Raw genomic sequence first — 18,549 nt, 5'->3', positions numbered from 1 at the left:
TTGCATGAAATGCAGCTTGCCTTGTCCATGCTGAAAGCCTGTCCTGTCTCTGAACAACTCTCCTCCATGTCAGATCTGCTTTTCCCCATACGAGCAGATCATGGGGAAGGGTGAGTATGTGAAAATAGCAGCATGAAAGTAACATTACCTGATGTCTCATTTTGGTCGATATGGAAAAAAAAATCTTTAATCCTGTCCCTTTGAACCATCTTGTTCACTTTACGAATATATCTGCACTTGTTCTGATTTATCTGAACTACTCACCCTTGTATCCCCCTATGGTCAGTGGAAAGGAGAAGGTACTTCCAGTGGTAAATTCTTGTCCAAACACAGGTACTGAAGACAAGTTGCAGGAATAGCATTCACTGAATATTAAGCTAGAGAAATTGCATCCTTTATTTCTCAGTGGTACAAAGCTGGGCAACTTTTATTCCTCCTGTCTACACCACGCAGTTAAAGATTTTGAGTTAATCCAAAGGACAGCATTTAGCGGCTATTATTCAGGGTCCAAGGCTCTGTCTCCCTGGGTCATTTGAAGTGACAAAATGTGCAAGGGGAGCACACCACCCTTGTCAATCTTGTGTCCATTCCAGGTGAAGATCTGTAACTCCTCAGGCTGCCCTGACATGGGGGCTGTAGTTCTTGTAGTAGCTCTAGTTCAGGTAGTTTAACCTCTAGACTCACTGCTTCTGGCAGTTCTGGGCTTCAATGAATTGGAACAGAGGTCAACATTTCAGCTGAAACTGAATTTAAGGAAGAAGAAAGTGAGGAAAACCGTTTTTTTCATTGTCAGTATAGCTCTGTTCTGGCAAAACTAAATGCTGGAGCAGGGACAATAAGAAGTCTTTTGGAAAGGAAGGAAGGAGGGAAGGAAGGAAGGAAGAGAGAGAGAGAGAGAGAGAAAGAAAGGAGGAAAGAAAGAAAGAAAGAAAGAAAGAAAGAAAGAAAGAAAGGAAAGAAAGAGAAAGAAAGAAAGGAAGGAAGAAAGGTAGAAAGGAAGAAAGGAAGAAGAAAGAAAGGAAAGAAAGGAAAGAAAGGAAAGAGAAAGAAAAAGAGAAAGAAAGAAAGAAAGAAAGATGAAAGAAAGAAAGAAAGAAAGAAAGAAAAGAAATGGAAAGGAAAAAATGGTTCCTCATACTTTCACAGGGGATTGTATTTTTTTTTTAAATCTGTAACAAAGCTCTTCAAAGTCAATGTGAAAGTCTGTGAAGAACTGAAAAGGCAATGAAAAAAAAGGAACGTGCCTCCCCTCCCATATCTGAATGCGTTGCTGTCTCTGTCACAGTGGGTGAGCTAGGCAGTGCAACAGCAGGACTCTGGCTCCTACAGGGTTTCTCTTTGGAGCCCTAGAGAAAATTGAATGTTCCTGTGAACCTCCCTTGGACAGTCCATGCTCTCTTATCCTGGTTTCTAAGTCCACGAGCAAAGTGGTTCAGCTCACTGTGTGGATGACACTTTGTGCACAGTAATCAGGACAAAAAGCTGGCAGCTTGGAGGCTTGCCCAGCCCATCTTTCTGATAGACTGCAGGTAAGAACTTCATTCTTCAAACAAAGTGGCTCACAGCTTAAATATGTGACCTGTGGATCAAAGTCCAATAATTACTATGTGTGTTTAGGTGTCATTCCATAGACTAAAGACTACATGCAAGCTGCCATATGATTTTCAAACTAATCTCCAAGATCTGTCTTTTGTATAGTTTTTTTTCCTTAGTGGTTCTGAGCAGTGGTGGAGACAGCAAGGTGGAAGCATCCAGGGAAAAAGCATGAAAAAAATCATCTTCATCTCCCAGTTAACATTGGCTGTTATCATGTGTGCCTCCTGGATGTCACCTCATCCCAGCTCCACCCAGCCACGTGTGACACAAGTTTCCACACTTCTGCTAGAACTGCCTCAGCTATTTTGTGGTCTCACATAAGAGAAAAACTGGATCCTTCTGGCTAGGTCCTGATTTTGCAGGCAGAGGTATGAAAGTGAAGAGAGGAGAAAACGTTCTCTGCAGCCCGCCAGCTGCCTCTGTGCAATATCTCTTTACTGAATAGGAATAAATAGCACAGGGCCCAGATGGGCTACTTGTGATTGACAGGTGTCAGGATGCATGCACAGTTTCGTCGGTGTTGCTCCAGCTCAGCTGAACAATTAAATGGTTCGGGGAACCACTTGTTTTCCAAATCTGAAATGCTTATGAAAATCAAGCTAGAAGATTAAAATGTTGGTATTTAGCGTTTTCAACCAGAGCTATTTTCTGTGTCACAGAAATTCATCCAAATTCTCAGTACAAGCTTTGGTGTACAGTTTGTGTTCATCTGTGTGAACAAGGAGATCAGCGCTCAAACAAGTGTTTTCACTAACTGTGTGGGTACCAGTCACCAATTTCAGTGCTTCCGAGGGTAATTCAGGGAAAAGGAAAGCATTTTCAGATTGTGTACATCTTTCCAAAGTCTGCATAAATAGATGTAAACATAACCCAATACAGCTCAGCTGTAGATGTACTATGATTGCCACTTTGGGATTAACAGCCAATGCAATTTTTCATTTAGACAAAGGTGATTTTGCAAGTGCTACCTAATCCTCGTTTGAAGCTCTGTTTATCTCTACCTGTAACAACAAACCATTAGCTATGTGCTTTGGGGGAATTTTTTCTTTTAATTATTGTTTATTATTCCTGTCTTTCATAAAATGTAGTTTTCTAGGCAGATGACAGAAGCAATGTTGTTGTATGTACGTGACATATCACATTGAAAGTGTGATCAGTGAACTTAGATATACTTGTAAACGCTATATAGGCTCGGTCTAACTTTGATAAATGCCTTAGGAGATACTCCTGAGTACCTGTTGACAACCAGTCATTGATTTTCCCCATGTACCACCTTCACAAGGACTAGTCACATTAGCTTTTTTCCACCCTAGATGTCTGTGTTGCATTTTTGCATATTGCTTTTTTCTATTTCCTTGGTGAAGTGAATCAAACACTGTTGCAAACTTGAATTGAGGTGTTTTCTTGAAAGGACGTGTAAGGAATATCTGTATAGTCAAGGTAAGTCTCTTGCTGTCCGTATTCTCTAGTTTTTTGTGGCTATGTTTTTGGTAGATTTTGCTTGTGCTCAGCAATGTTAACACAATATTGCCAAAGCATCACATCTGATGCATTAAGAACTTTTTTTTCTTCTTTTTTTCTTTTTTTTTTTTAACTTTTTTTCCCCCACTCAAGTCTCCAGCCAAAAAAATAAAAATAAAAAAAATCAAGAAACAACAACAACAACAACAACAAAAAACACCAAGCAAACAATATTTTTCTTGTATGCAGCCAGTTCACAGGAACTCCCCTGTGAAAACATGCACATATATTTAAGGCTAGAGGATAAATGTTCTGACTCAGAGCCCTAGGAAATAAGTGGTGGTTGTTCACACAGCAGGCAGCTGCTGCCTTGCAGCTGAGCTGGGATCTGGTGCCTCCATCAGTTCCCTGCCAGACACATGTGCAAGCCATCTTCTGTCTCATGTTCTAGGCTTTCATTTTCTCTGACAATGTGTTTTTGTTTGTTATGTGTTTATTCTATGCCTAGGAGAAAGCCCTGGTTCCTTACTGGGGGGCAGGGAGGTGGTGGTGTCACCGTCCCTGGGGGTGCTCAAGGAAAGGTTGGACGTGGTGCTTAGGGACATGGTTTAGTGGGTGACACTGGTGGTAGGGGGATGGTTGGACCTGATGGTCTTAGAGGTCTTTTCCAACCTTAATGATTCTGTGGTTCTGTGATTACTGGCATATCTCATTTTACTCTCTGTGTTTGTTTCCTTTTGATTCTGTCCAGAAAGGTAGCTGCTTAATACACGTGATTTTATTTTATTTTACTTTATTTTATTTTATTTTATTTTATTTTATTTTATTTTATTTTTTGCAAAGAGAGTGAAGGATTCAGTGAATATGGATGTGACTGAATTCTTTCACTGGGTAGTACAATTCAGACTTTATAATATCTTCGGCTAAATTTGAGTGGCATTTTCCTCTGGTATTTCTTGATCATTTTCTTCTGGCTCTAGTGTTTCTTGGCATACCATCATTCTCCAAAGCATTTTAATTTTGTGTTGATGATCTCTCATGCAGGAGCAGAGGCGAGCACAATAGCCATAGATCTCATATGCGACACTGAATCAGTTACTGAAAAGACATATATATAAGTTTAAAAGCTGTTCCTAATTGCAGTGCAGTTCAAGAGAAGCATCATCCAAAAGCCTTCCTCCTCCTCTAAAAAGTACACAAGGTAACAACCATCAGAGAGCTCTTTGTTCCTTGTAACTACCATTGTACTCTGCTCTAAGTTGACAGGGTCTAATAATAAAGACAGGTTAATGTCATCTTGCAGTCAGGAAGCCCTTTCGCTATAATAGAAGAGTAATTAGGTCAGCTCATCCTTAGTATTACATTTCAGCAACTCTTACAAGTTTTCAGAAAGATTGGGTAAAGGAGCATGCTTGAACTATAAGAAAAATCATATTAAACGAAGGTTTATCTCTCTTTCAGTAAGATAAGTGTTATGCTTCTGAGAAATCACTTGTCTATGCAGCATTTACCTCCGTCCTTCTTTGAGTTATTTCCACGAGCATGTGCAATTGCACCTTTATCCTTATATAAAAGAATAGTGATAATGAGGAGGTTTCCAACTACTGTATTTCATGGAAAGTGATATTTTTCAGTGTAGAAATAATAATAGCATTTTTTTTCTGTTGTTGTTTAGTTTTATATTCTACATGGGAATAAAAAAAAAATCAGGATTTTTTTTTTTGAAAGACAAAACCAAATCCACATATTCCAGTTTACTGGATCAATCCACTCATTCCATGTTGGCCTATCCATGTTTATTTGCATTTGCATGGGATTCTGCAGTGCCTCACAGAGTTAAGGGACTGGTTACTTCCATGATCTCCAAGTGCCTTAGTGATTTTTCTTCCTTGGATTGGGCTATCTCTTGCAGGACAAAGTATTATCTGAGCATCCTTAGCAAAACCTCATTGGTGATCTAGTTTAAAGGTGATCTGGAAACTTCAGTAGGAATAGGAGATTAAGATATCTGAATTCCAGTTTTTATGGAAGATGTCTGAATTACAGTTTTCATGGAATTTGCTACAGCTTAAAATGGACATATAGCAGAGACAGACCTGAAACAAGCTGTTAAAACAGTGCGTTTCTACACAGAAAAAAATGTGTAAATAGTGGACTCTGAAAAAGAAATAAATGCTGTGGAATTCAGTGTATTGCTTCAATATTAAAAGCAACTGCCAACATATCTGAATTTCCCACGGGATGAAAATTTTGATGTTTTTAGTGACTCTACAAAAAGTCAGGAGCTTGAAGCTCACTTGGGAGAAAAAATTCCAGGCAAAGAATATTAAAAATACAAGCTACCTTTTCTGAAACTATATAACTTTTCATCAGATTCTCAGAGTTTTAGGTACGGTTGAAAGTGAAGCCAACTTTATGGGCACCAAATCTATGCTCAGGGGCCTAAACCGAAATATCCAGTTTTGAAAATACTACACTGTATAATGTTTCAATCTCATGCAAAGGCACTGTGATAATGAACCACTTTGTTACTGTGACGATGGGGAAGTTTCTGAGTCAGACACTAAGCTACTATAGGTAGGCCGACTAGGATAATTAGACTGCGTGAGTCCTGCCTTAGGATATCCCAAAAATCTTCAGCTGCATCTTATTCCTAATTTCTTTTTAGGATGGTCTAGATATCGTATATCTGAAATAAGGATGGAAGTAGCACAGCATGGTAAGTCTCGTCTGTGTCTAGGAGTATCACACAAGACTTATCAATAGGCACTGTATAGTGGTAAATCTCACTACTGTGCTAATTCAGCAAAGTTTAGGGAAAATGTATGGACGAAGGAGCATGCTGGGCGTGTATTTGAAAAGTTTTTCAGAAATGGGTCTGGCATTTTTGTCTCCAGTCACACTAATGTTTAACAACAAGAAGAGCTTTGTAGTAAAGTAAATGTAATTGTCTCAGTGTATTTATGAGGTAAGTTTTCCCATTATGGTGGCAGCGATAATTAACAAACCAGAGTGTTTCATGGGTCATTAACTGTGGATAAACAAATTCCATATACAAGTAAGTGCCTTCCAATCCCTTGCCCCAAACAAACCTTCTCTGAGATGATAAAATACTTTAAATGACTGAGTTGTTACTTTTCTCCTCTGTGCACTAGTGGAGGTCTAGAGCAAACTTAGCAAACACATTGTATTTCCTGGAAGATAACAACTTTTTAGCGTGCAAGTTCACTTTCCTGAAATTTCCAACCAGTTTTCTTCATTGAATATAAAAGCAAGCACGGATTGGGTTTGAACTGGAAACCTACGTAAGGTAAACATGCCATTAGGATAGAAAGACAGTGCATCAGATAGACCATTTCAAATCTGGAACACAGATGAAGGCTGTACTGGATACAACTAAGCAGCTGATTTCTTCAAGCAGAAGCACAGGACTGCAATGGGATGAGCATTGGTCTCCTAGCCCGTTCACGGCCAGGTGATGGAAAGCCCGTAGATGCAGCTGAGCAGTGTTTAGTGTGGAGGACATGGAAATTGTGAAGAGAAAAGTTAGGCTGGTACCTGGTGCAGCAGAGAAACAAGTCCCTTGCTACTTGTTAAAGACCCATACGCATCAGTTGAAGTTCACGATTTCAGTCTCTGCGGCAAGCTTTATCAACCAAGAAATCAAAAAATGGTTTGTCAGTGTTTCCAGAGGTATCCAAGGGAGCTAAGCACCTCAGACTCATTGGTATTTGAGTTTGGGCTACAGTGAAAATCCAGAGCCACAACTCATTGAGATCCTACATATATAGCCCGGGAAAAAACACAGCTAGGTGCCCAGCTTACAGAGGAGTCAAGGGTTTATTTCTATTTTCTTGCAAATGAGTGCTTTTACAGAGGCAATGCAGGAGTTACTCCATCCTGGCCAGGCCCAGTACATCATGTAATAGCATTGCAGGTCCTATGGCATGTGAAGTTGAGCAAATTTGTAGCCAGCAGTGCAAACTGAGGGAGAAGTAGAGAGCCTGCAGCTTCCTCAGTCTTCTTCACTTTCATTCCTGGGAACGAGCTGCCTCTGGGAAATATAGTGCTCCTACAGTGGGCTGTGAATGGAAGGAAGGGCAAATTTTATTTAATTTATGTGTTGTGCCTTATGAAGTATAAATACACTGTGTGATTGAATACTTTGGGCTCATTTGCAAGTGTCAAAAACTCTGCTCTGTTTTCTCTGCAGTAGGAAACCATCAATGTGAAGATGTTAGAAATATACTGGACACTTCCTACCCTGTGTGCACCATATGAATTTTCCAAAGTGATTGTAAATATCCTCCCCTCTGAACATCGGTATTTGATGTCCAGACTTTGGCACTCAGCAACAAATAGATCAGTGCAACAAAGAGGGAGAAAGATCAGCCCCTTAGAGTGAGGCAAATTCATCTTTGGACTGTTTTTTACGTCTTCAAGGCAAGTGTTGAACCGATGTCTTGAGCCATATGGGGGCAGCACAGTCATGAAACAGCTCGAGCTTCTCACCTACCGGAACAGCAAGTCAGCACTGTGGAGGCAGAAGAAGGTGCCTTATCGCTACATGATCCATGGCAGATGCATTTCAGCCCATGTGGAGACAAAAATGTTGCTTGAGAAGAAAGCTACATCTTTCGACACAGCAGGAGCTAAAATAAGATGTTAACAGGCTCCGTTCGTCAGCTACCCAGCAACTATAAAGGATTAGATCTTTTCTGAAAATCTTCCTGATAACAGCACCTGCTGAGATTTGGTAATTCCTAGCTTTTATTTCACTCTAATGCAAACACAGCCTGTTTCTGCATCCTGATTTACAGTTGCAGTGCAAAGGGGTCAGTCTCACAGCCTTTTATCACACACATAACCCTTTTGCTGCAACTGAGTTTGAATAACAACTTATAACCAATCCACAGGGGCTAAAATTTAACCCGAAACAGGATGGAGAGCCCTTGTTAGACAAAAGTGAAGGCATCTCAAGTGAACAGAAGATTGTGCATGTGGAATATACTTGCAAGATTTCAGCTAGAACTGTCCTTTCTGATAGACCATATAAAGCTTGCTTCCACAAGTGATCTCAGAGTCCAACAGCCATGAACTTTTAGATACATGCATGTCTGAAGACAAATTTCCAGCCTATGTTGCTCAGGAGCTTGGACCACATGACCTCAGTTGTCCCTCAGGTCTTAAAAATATGGGAAATCTTGCTTCAACTAGAAAGTTATTCTTCTTCTTCTGATTGTTTCTTTGACTGTAAATGTGACTCAATGGTTTGTTTCACATGCAGTAAGAATTGTTTTTATTGTGAGCTTCACTTCATATTCACAATCCAATAAAGGAACCACAAGAATGGTATTGTGGCATCTCCATCCTCTTTTAGTATTTTTAGAGATGCTGAAAACTGACAGGATAAGGTCAGAACATCCAGAGTTCCCTTCCAGCTAAGTTATTTTAGGATTTTATGATTCTCTGGTCTAGACTATTAGGACTTTTGGTCTTGGATTGTTTTAGAGGATATATAGTCTGTTACAAATAAAAAAAAAACAATTTTCTGGGAAGCGGGTTGCCTGATGTACGCCTTGTGTATTGATAGCACTGGACCTGCCTCACATTCAGGAAAGAGAGCAAATCTGAAATATCAGCTGAACTGTTGCAGAATGACAAAAGAAAAACTGAAATTCAATTCCAAGAGAAGACTGGAGAGTCTAATATAGCTAAGCAAGCAAAATAACCACAGCATTCAATAATTTGCATAGTAATTCTTCTGTTCACAGAAAAGAAACAGACTTTCTACTGAAGGAGTTTTGGTTTTGTTTGTATTAACTTCTGTGCCCGAATTAAGCTGTTTTATTGATGCAAAGTGAGCAGTCTTGCTCACCCCTTTCCCCAAAGGACCAGTGTGCCTGAGCTTAATTTTTTGCATTCAAATTTTTAAGATGTTCATTCTTAGTTTTGAGACCTCTCTCATGGGGTTAGGACTCACTGCCATGAAATACCTAGCAAACCTGTTGAACTATCAGTGCACAGCTTGCCCTCAGCTATGTATGAATTTCATCTCTACCCAGGGAATCAGCACAAATTCCATGTATTCCAAGTGAGTTCTCATGTTGTCAGTGGTCACTGCAGAAAAATTAAAAGAAACCTGCAAATATCTAAGGCAGACATTCTTACATGGATGCTGAGTGAAAGATCTGGTTAGGGGTGATGTGTGTAGTAAAACTCGCATAGTTATCCAAGAATCCCTACAAAATAGTCATATTAATTAACTTTATCTTACCGTTCAGACACAGTTTTTTTTTTTTTGGACTTATATTTTAGTAGTGAGCCTGTTAAAGTGAAATAAGCCTGTATTTATGGTTTTTCATTCCTTATTTTTTTTTTTGATGATGGCTATATCTACTGATTACTGAAATGTGCTCAAAAGCTAGGCTTCCTAATCATTGCAACAATTGCTTTGCGATTTAAATGTCAATTCATAACAAATCACTGTCATGTTTTGCTGCCTACATGAACTGATTTAGGCTGGATGTACTCCAGAGCCCAAATACATATTCTACATGTATTTAATACGCTTTCTAATTTCACCTGATATTTTGCAAGCTGGAAAGCTTCTGGCAAATTATGAGTCAGCATTCTCCTTCTGTAATATACTCCAAAAAAATTAACCCAAGTCAGATATAAATGCATGTCCTGTAGGATGTGCATTGCTATGGGCTATATCACTTGCACACAAACTGAGCAGCCTGATGGCTGAATGCTGTGGCAGTGTGCTCTGGCAGATACATCAGAAACAAATTTTCTTCTGGAGATTTTGAGGAGGTTATAGCATGCTCAAATTGCTGTCTCTCCGTAAGGGGTGATGTGATTCTTCTGCAAACAGTCCCTCCCAGTTATCTTTGGCACTGCAGGGGATAGAGTGAAAACCTTACCTGGCCTTTCCCAGTTTTGTAGTGTTAAGAAAGAAAATTCTGTTTGGACAAGTTCTTAGAGAGTACGACTCAGAGTCACAAGGGTTTTTATTCCCAGTCCCTCTTATTTCAGTGTGCTTGAGTTCTCTGTGCATTCTCTGTCTTCCCACCTATCAAAGTGACCAAAATCTACCAGTGAATGGACCATGGGTATTATTACTTTCTTGTTTTATATCTGACAGCATCACATGATACCAGGTCATTGCCAAACCTCACTACATCTTTGAGCATCCTGTGACCTTCTTTAGTACCCTTAACTCCCAGGGAATCTGCTGCTTTCTTGTTTGAGCAGTCCATACACCAGGTTGAGATGTTTTAATACATTGGGAAAACATAAGGTGAACTTTGGCAATGTGGCTGAGGAATTTCAGCTTGATCCTTGGTTTAAAACGAATCCAAAATCTCACGGTGAAAGCACAATCTGATTCCATTCCCAAGTCAATCATGCTTTTGTGTTAATCAGAAACTGCTTCCAATCTACCTCAAAATTGCCCATGGATCGTTCTTAAAGTTTTATAGAATCATGGAATCATAGAGTATCCTAAGTCAGAAGGAACCCATGAAAATCATTGAATCCAGCTCCTGCCTCCACACAGGACAACCTAAAAGTTAAACCCTATGTCTAAGAGGATTATACAAATGTTTCTTCGACACCAACAGGCTTGAGGCAATGACCTGGGGAGCCTGTTCTAGTGCCTGACCACCCTAACAGGGAAGAATTTATGTAATATCCAACCAAACTCCCCTGTTGCAGCTACACGTCATTCCCTTGGGTCCTGTTGCTGGTCACCACAGAGAAATCAGTGTCTGCCTCTCGTGAGGAAGTTTTGTGAATATATTTTTAAATTGTTTAGACTTTGAGGCCTGCTGGCTTTCAAGTGTGGTCTGAAAGATTCACAGGTACAATATGGACATTATTGTTCCTCTCTAAGCTAAACAGTATTGTGTGCTACACTTCAGTTTGTGGGTTCGCCTTTTTTCTGTTATGACACCCTCCTAGAAGTCCAAAAGCTTCTCTTATGCTATAGAAACTTCAGACAGATTTTGGGCGGGAACTGGGTATGTAGGAGACAGGATGGACACAGAACTGTCTTTTTTTTTTTTTTTTTCCAGTGAGAAAAAAATGAAAATTCATAAAGGCAGAAGGAACAACCTACAAAAAACTAGTTTTGGTTTAGAAAGGCTTAGCGTTTTTTTTTTCCCTTCATTCTGAAGATGTTTCTCAGGGGATTTTTCCCCCCTACTTTAACTACAGTTACTGAACAACAGTCTGGGGCAGGTTAACTACTTTAAATAGGTCATTTCACGGGAAACAAGGTAGGTGCGGTCAGCCCAGGGGTGTGTGAGTGCACACACGTATACATGCATGCATAGTGTTGATTGTGATAGCCTCAATTTTTCCTTCACTGTGTTATAATTCACTTTTTTTCCAGGTCTTTATCCATTGTGTCCATATCTGTAGTTGAATGAATAGTACCACACTGAAGAAGGAGTGCTGAAGAGCCTGATGAACTGTATATCACACCAGGCAGGACTGGCTGAGCTCAGAAAACCTTGTACACATCAAGGATTTCACCACAGTTGCTTTGCAATCACGATATGTGCCAGATGTTTCTTATTTTGGGAGCAGTCATCAGAACAGTTAAATAAGGGGGTTGGAAAGAAACAGAGGGCACTCAAAATGCGCAGCTAAAAAACTCCACCATAATAATTATTCCCAATAGGGAAAGGATGGGAGAAATACGCTTCGGGGAAACCAACTCATATAGTTAGAAGGATAATTCATTCCAAGCTAGTCCAGGCATACCATAGAAATACCTCTGCTGGTGATTGTTCTGAATAGATGCCATTCTTGATTTGTGAATACCCAGCACCAGGGACTGGGAAAGTATCTCATATTGACTCATGCATTCCTTCATGGGTTATTCATAAATAAGTGGTGCTATCTAATTCTGGCTAACAAAAACTCCTTATGTAAAATTAATAGGAGCAAAACCCAGAAGGATCTTTCTGCATTAAGAACATGTCCCTCAAAAGCAGTCGGCTGATAAAGCTTAAAAAGATACGTTCCTGGCTACTCAAGGTGCCTGCTAAGGGAAAGTGTTGGGCACCCACAGGTATGAACTACTAACATTTCATTTTTTGTAACTGTGGACAGAAGGAACAGTACTCAGAGCAGTGAGATTCAGAACATTTTCCGCACTCTCTGTATAGAATATACCAGCTCCTATATAATTTTTTTAATGATTTTTATTATGATTCGTGAGAAACTTTAAAGCACCCAGCATCTCACTGAGCTTTGCCTATATTAATAACACAGATATTCAGTGCACCTCTGAGCAAAGCTGAGGGAAAGCAGTCAGGCTGTAATCAGACTTTATATAATACTGGTACATTTCTAGGTGAAAGGGAATGGATTTCAAAAGAGAAGATCTCATGTGGAAATCATCTTGACCATACCTCTCACTTTTTAAATCAAAACAAAATACCTTCTCCTGTTGCAGGTAGTCAAGTGATTGTAAAAGGATGTTAATGATAGCAGCTTCTGTGACTGGCGTTAGCCTTCAAGAGTGTTTCTGTGACTGGTTAATACTTTTTTTTACAAAGAAAAGAGACCCAAAACCAGAGATTGGAGACAGCCTACTAGGGGATGCTGGGATCAGGGATCAGATGGAACTCTGGGGTGCAAGAGTCCTTGGTTCTTGTCAAAGTGTGTGTCAGACAGAGAGAAGGGACAAACATAGGTCCTCCACACCCTGAAGAGGTGCCCTCACCACTAGATGAGGGGGGTACTCTCTTCTGTAGTTTTGTGAACTGGACTCATCTCCCATCCCTAGGCTAGCACACCTTTTTCAGTAAAATATCTGGGAAGATGAATGTAACAGACAACTTGCATACAACCTTTTTTCTTCCTCTGGTATCCACTTGAAACTCCTGGAAGGTTTGGTTGTGGGCTAATGTGGGTGCATGCACACACACAAGTTATTTTTTTGGTCTGCATATGGGATGAAAAACAAATGATTAGGACAGCTTATATGCAGATCATTTCCCTAGCTGCAGTCTCTGAAAAAAGTGTGGACTAATTGCAGCTGAAGCAACTAAAGCCTGGGCAGCAAAGATTTCCCTTGAAAGAAATGGTAAACCACCAGTCCAGAATGGACGAAGAAGACACTCCAGGAACTGTTGTCATGAGTTCTTCACCAGGGTGAACCTGAGTGAAATTTGTAACCTGAGAGAGTTCCTCATGGTTTCGACAGCTTCTTCAGTGAGTTAACCCAGAAAATTGTCAAAGGGCAATGGTATATCCTTATCAGAGTATGGTATATCCTAAGCAGGGTATCTCTGATTGTCCCACCTTCTCCTCACTGAGCCCTCACTGTGACAGGCACAATTTTCCTTTTGATAGCTGTGACTGGGAAAAACAGTCAGCCTTCCCTGGCCAGCCCCTGACCCAACACCAGCTAAAACAGAGGCAGCAGCCTCCTGGGCACCTGTGTTCTGTGATGGGCAGCCATAAATCTTGATCTGTCCCATAAAAAATCATTTGCTGTTCTTGTCTCATCAACAGTGTTGCCCCATGGTGTGACTGCTGAAGCCAGTCAATGCCATCAGCATTAGTGTCTGCACCAGCACATTTCTGGGGAGCTGCAGTGGTTTCTAGCATAGGTAAGTGGTGATTTGCTAATTCTGCTCTTTTCTGTACTCCAGATAAGCACATACATGTAAAACCATATTGATTGCCAGGGCCCTGTGTGTCCCCACTCCTGCTGATTTCACTGCTGGGGCTCAAGGCCAGACTAGAGACAGTGCAGAGAACTGCCCTTTTCCTGCTTGTGGCCACATGGAATCTCCCAAATATCCTGTTGGGAGGCTGTGGCCGGGGAAGACCCCATCCTGCAGGAGCTGCTTTAAGCTGAGCTTCTCCACTTGGCTCTTGCCTGGTTCTGCTGTGTCACAGCCCTACCTGTGCTCATAGGGCCCACAGGGTGAGTCCAGCTTAACTGTGAAAAGAAGTTCCTCCCAGTGTGATGGCTTCCTTCAGAACTGTAAATAAATCAGCAAGGGCCAACGGCATCCTGGTTTGTTTCAGGAATAGTGTAGCCAGCAGGACCAGGGAGGTGATCATCCCCTTGCATTCAGCTCTGGTGAGGCTGAACCTGGAGTACTGTGTTCAGTTTCACTACAAGAAGGACATTGAGGCCCTGGAGCATGTCCAGAGAAGGGCTATGAAGCTGGTGAAGGGCCTGGACCACAAGTCCTGTGAGGAGCATCTGAGGGCACTGGGGTTGTTTAGTCTGGGGAAGAGGAGGCTCAGGGGAGACCTCATTGCTCTGTACAACTACCTGAAAGGAAGGCGTGGGGAGCTGGGGTTCAGCCTCTTCTCGCAGGTAACTAGTGATAGGACTAGAGGGGATGGCCTCAAGTTGCGCCAGGGGAGGTTCAGGTTGGAAATGAGGAGACATTTCTTCTCAGAAAGAGCAGTCAGGCATTGGGACGGGTCGCCCAGGGAGGTGGTGGAGTCACTGTCCCTGGGAAAAGTTAGACCCAGTGCTTATGGGCATGGTTTAGTGGGTAACATTGGTGGTAGGGGGACAGTTGGGCCAGATGATCTTGGAGGTCTTTTCCAACCTTAATGATTCTATGGTTCTGAGGGAAAGTAGGCTTCTTGCAATCAGTGTCATTGTAAGTGCAAGTGTGTCCTTCCTCCACAGTTCTTTTGGCTGCCCTGCTCAGAGGAACTGTGGAGCCCTTCATTGTGCTCCCAGCTGGTATGCAGAGCAGAGAGGCCAATACGTGTCTGGCCTGTGGTACCACCTGTGCTATCCCAAGCACTCCACTTATGCTTTTGCCTGGATCTCATGTCCAGCCATGGTGATGTTCAGTCAGCTTCTCACCTTATGTTTCCTCAGTGATTACTAAGTGCACTGTAAAGCAGACATGAAGATCACAGAGTGTTGTCCTGTAACATTCCTCACTTTGTCATGTATTTGACATTTGCTCATTCCTAGGTTTTGGTCATACCTTACTCTGCGTCTTCTTCAAGCCAAGCTGCAAACCAAATGTTGACATTGTCTTATAACACTCTCCAATTGCAAAGAAGACCAGCTCAAGCCTGCCCCAAGTTTTGTTGGTCCCTTGGTGGAAAATAGACCCAACTGTATTCTGTTCTGGGCGATGAAAAAAGAAGTTTAAACCAAATAGTTTCTTAACTAATTCCATTCACTAACAATATCTTACTGGAAAAAACAAAGCAGACTCATTGGCCTTCTCAGTCATCACTTGCATAAGCTCTCTGTATTAGGCAAGGTCTGAAGTGAGCAAACAGTCAATTCCCGAGTCCTGATGGTCAACCTCAGAACTGGTGTGACTCAAAGGAAGAGCTCAATCTCCTTATGAAAAGGCATAGCATTCTAATGTCCTTGCATTCAGATAACGTGAATGAAGGCAAAAGCAATTCATCTTTCCCAGCAGCATAGTCATATGAAAATACGTCTTAGAGGTCTCAGCTATGACAGGAAAACTACCTATCATTTTATGTTGTCAACATGAAGAGCATTAAAGATTTCTATGCTTAACAATGCCAAACAAAAAAAGCATAGGGGAGGTCAAGCCATATTCATTACTGCTTCAGAAACTGCTTTTAGGTCCATTTCAAAACAAAGGTCTCATGACATCTTCCAAAATGATGTAAATCTCAGCCTCTTCTGATTTAAACTTCCATGATGGTGTTCTGCACCATAACCCCCATAATTGTTATCTCTAAAGTGTAATTTTCCAAGCCTCCAGGACAGGAGCTGTGCAAACAATTGATTTTTTCAGCTCTTCAGCTAATCTGAAAAATTGAGAATGAAATCGGTTGCAGTCATTGCCAAATGGCTTTTTTTTTTTCTCATTTAAACAATAGACAAAATGGTTGCAGAGTAAAATCCACTCATGATTCAAATCTTTGTCCAATCCAAAATGTGATGTTTTCCTTTGGTTTTGGAATTTTACTCTGTTTAAAAAGCTTTACATTTTTAATATTTTAATCTCTCTCTTTCCCTCCTCCTGGGAATGAAACTATTCACTGAATTTTAGTCCTCTGTGCAAGTATGTATGCCCTCTTACCCCTTTGTCCTAGTTGCATTTTCATGGTAGAAAAATACTTACTTCCCCAGCCTCAATTGCCTGTCCTCTTCAGGGTGGCCAGAGGCCCATTGCATGAGGCTGTGACTCTCAATATTATGAATCAAACCCAGATCGCCTGTTTTTGTCCAGAAGACTGGAAAAGGCCATATATAGTGCCCATTGTGAAAAAGAAGGGGAAAGGAGCTGAAGAATTAAAAAAGAAGAACAAATAACAAAAAAAATATAAATAAATAAATAAATAAATTCCTCCCCTTTCCCCTCAGCTTAATTCAATTCTTGGAGAAAGTCTGGAACAGAACAAAAAAAAATAAAACTGTCTATAAACAGCTAAGGCGGACTGAGTAACTGTCAATGCGGATTAGTCAGAGCAAACTATTTGAAAGAAATGTACTTGAAGAACTAAGGAAACATTGGGAACTGGGTGGATAACCTCTCTAAAACAGAAACTGTGGATGGTTCATTGTCGAGATGGTTCACTGTCAAAAAGGAAGAGGCTCCTGAAGATGTTCGTGATGTCTGCGATAACCTCGGTGCTGTTCTGTTCTGTAGTTTTGCCTATTACTTGGATGGTGGAGGAGAGAATATGGATATTAAGCCAGTCTATTAAACAAATTGTTGAGAGGCTGTGAGATGGGCTTAGAATTCAAAAACAGCTCGGCATTTTGAAAAAGTGGTCAGTAAAAGAAAAACGATGTTATTTAATTAGGACAGGTGCGAGATACTATGCAGGCAGTAACAAGTAAATACATAATGGGGGACAACTGGGTGGGTCAATGGAGCTATGGTGCTTTACATCATCTCAGGATAAGATCTTTTAATGACACTGAACCCATGGAAAATCACATACACAGATGTGAGTATGCAAGGGGTCAGCAGTAGGAGTTGATATTAGTCATTATTTTTCTATCACATTGAAAGCCTGTACTTCCAACAGCATTAATATGCTGACACTTCAGCTGGATTGCCGAGGGATCCATTTTCAGCACTGACACTGTGATACAGCAGGAAATGCTGCAATTGTTAGACTGACACAGGTAGCAGTTGTTTTGATGCCTGCAGATTTCCATAGGGAATGAAACACCACCGCGTTAATTTTGTAGTTTTTTGCTTTCCACCTTATTCAAGCCAAGTGAAAAGGAAGCTTGCCAGGTGCCAGCATGCAAGGCAACTTGCAGGCTGGACTGCTGCAAAGATCCTTTCCCTACCCCACAGTCATGAAACAGAGCAGCCCATGCAGCAGTGACTCCATCCTCACTGGAGAATGCAGAAGCGTGGAGGACGAGATGTGTCCCACTCCCTCTGTTGGGAAATGCCCATCAGCAGAGGAGCATGGTGGACAACTGGATTTGTAACACCTCGAACCACTTGAGTTTAACTACAGCTGTCGTAATATGTTTTTACACATCCTTCATAGAGGGACACCCCTTTGCTGTGGTGCTAAACAGCAGTACACCTTTCACAGTACTGGGTTTTCTCCCAGTGTCACTCAACAAAAGCCTTCACTTTGCAAATCCCAGCTGCCTGCTTTGTGGCTGCAGTGGCACGCTGATGCCACCCTTTTTTTTCCCCAATGTCTGCCACCCTAAAAAACTACCTATGTTGCATAGACATGAAGCCAGATGTCTTGGCTTCTCCAAGTTGCTCTCTGAATTTCTTTGTGTCCACTGCTAGGTTTGCTTGCACCTACACAGAAATGCTGCCTGAATATTTTACTGACACATATATACCTAGCAAGGGGAATACTGCAATCAAATCTGATAACACGAAACAAGCAGAAACTCTCTAGAGCAATAGACTTCATTTACTGACAATGGACTAGATGATAAAATGAAGCAACAGTAATGAAAGGCGAGACATGCAAAGGAGATAACAGCTAGTAAAAGGTACTGATGGGAAAATGGCAGAGGGGGTTGAGTTGCACAGTACCTGTGGCAAGAGATTTCAGTGATAGCTAGGGGTTTTAGGAAAAAGTGGCACATCTTAAATAATGTGCAATAGCTAGATGAAATGGGCAAACTCCATACCATTTATGGAAGTTTGACAGACTTCCCAAAGTCTTTTGAAGACTTCCTCGGTATTTTTCCCCTTAATCTGACTCTTTGTTGATGTTCTCCACTATGAGAGAATACATGAGAAGTGTGCTGCTCTTTTCTCATCCTTGCTGAAAAGGTCAGAAAAAAGGACTTTGTGGGAAGACCAGTAACCTGGTAAAGTTTCCTGGTGTTATAGAAAACCCTCTATAAAGTGTAACTCAGGACTGAAAGTTGCTGGATCAATGCAGCCATAGGTGAAAGGGCAATGAGAATTACAGGGCTTCTCTTTGCCAGTGGGCACTGGAGTAGACAATGTGCTTTCTGCAGCTGCCTCAGCAGAAACGAATCTTAATTCAGAGACT

The 18,549-nt window shown here is 41.2% G+C and overlaps 1 long non-coding RNA gene across 1 annotated transcript; it reads left to right on the top strand.

The window, feature by feature from the left end:
- Positions 1-11,979: 11,979 nt before the first annotated feature.
- LOC118251387 (uncharacterized) lies at positions 11,980-16,583 on the top strand. Its single transcript, XR_004779784.2, has 3 exons — positions 11,980-12,142; positions 13,594-13,691; positions 15,035-16,583. It is a non-coding gene; the product is annotated as an uncharacterized LOC118251387 (long non-coding RNA).
- The last annotated feature ends 1,966 nt before the right edge of the window (positions 16,584-18,549 follow it).

Source organism: Cygnus atratus, chromosome 1 (assembly GCF_013377495.2).
Source record: "Cygnus atratus isolate AKBS03 ecotype Queensland, Australia chromosome 1, CAtr_DNAZoo_HiC_assembly, whole genome shotgun sequence".
Lineage (NCBI taxonomy): Eukaryota > Metazoa > Chordata > Aves > Anseriformes > Anatidae > Cygnus > Cygnus atratus.
This window is presented reverse-complemented; position numbering and strand designations above follow the sequence as displayed.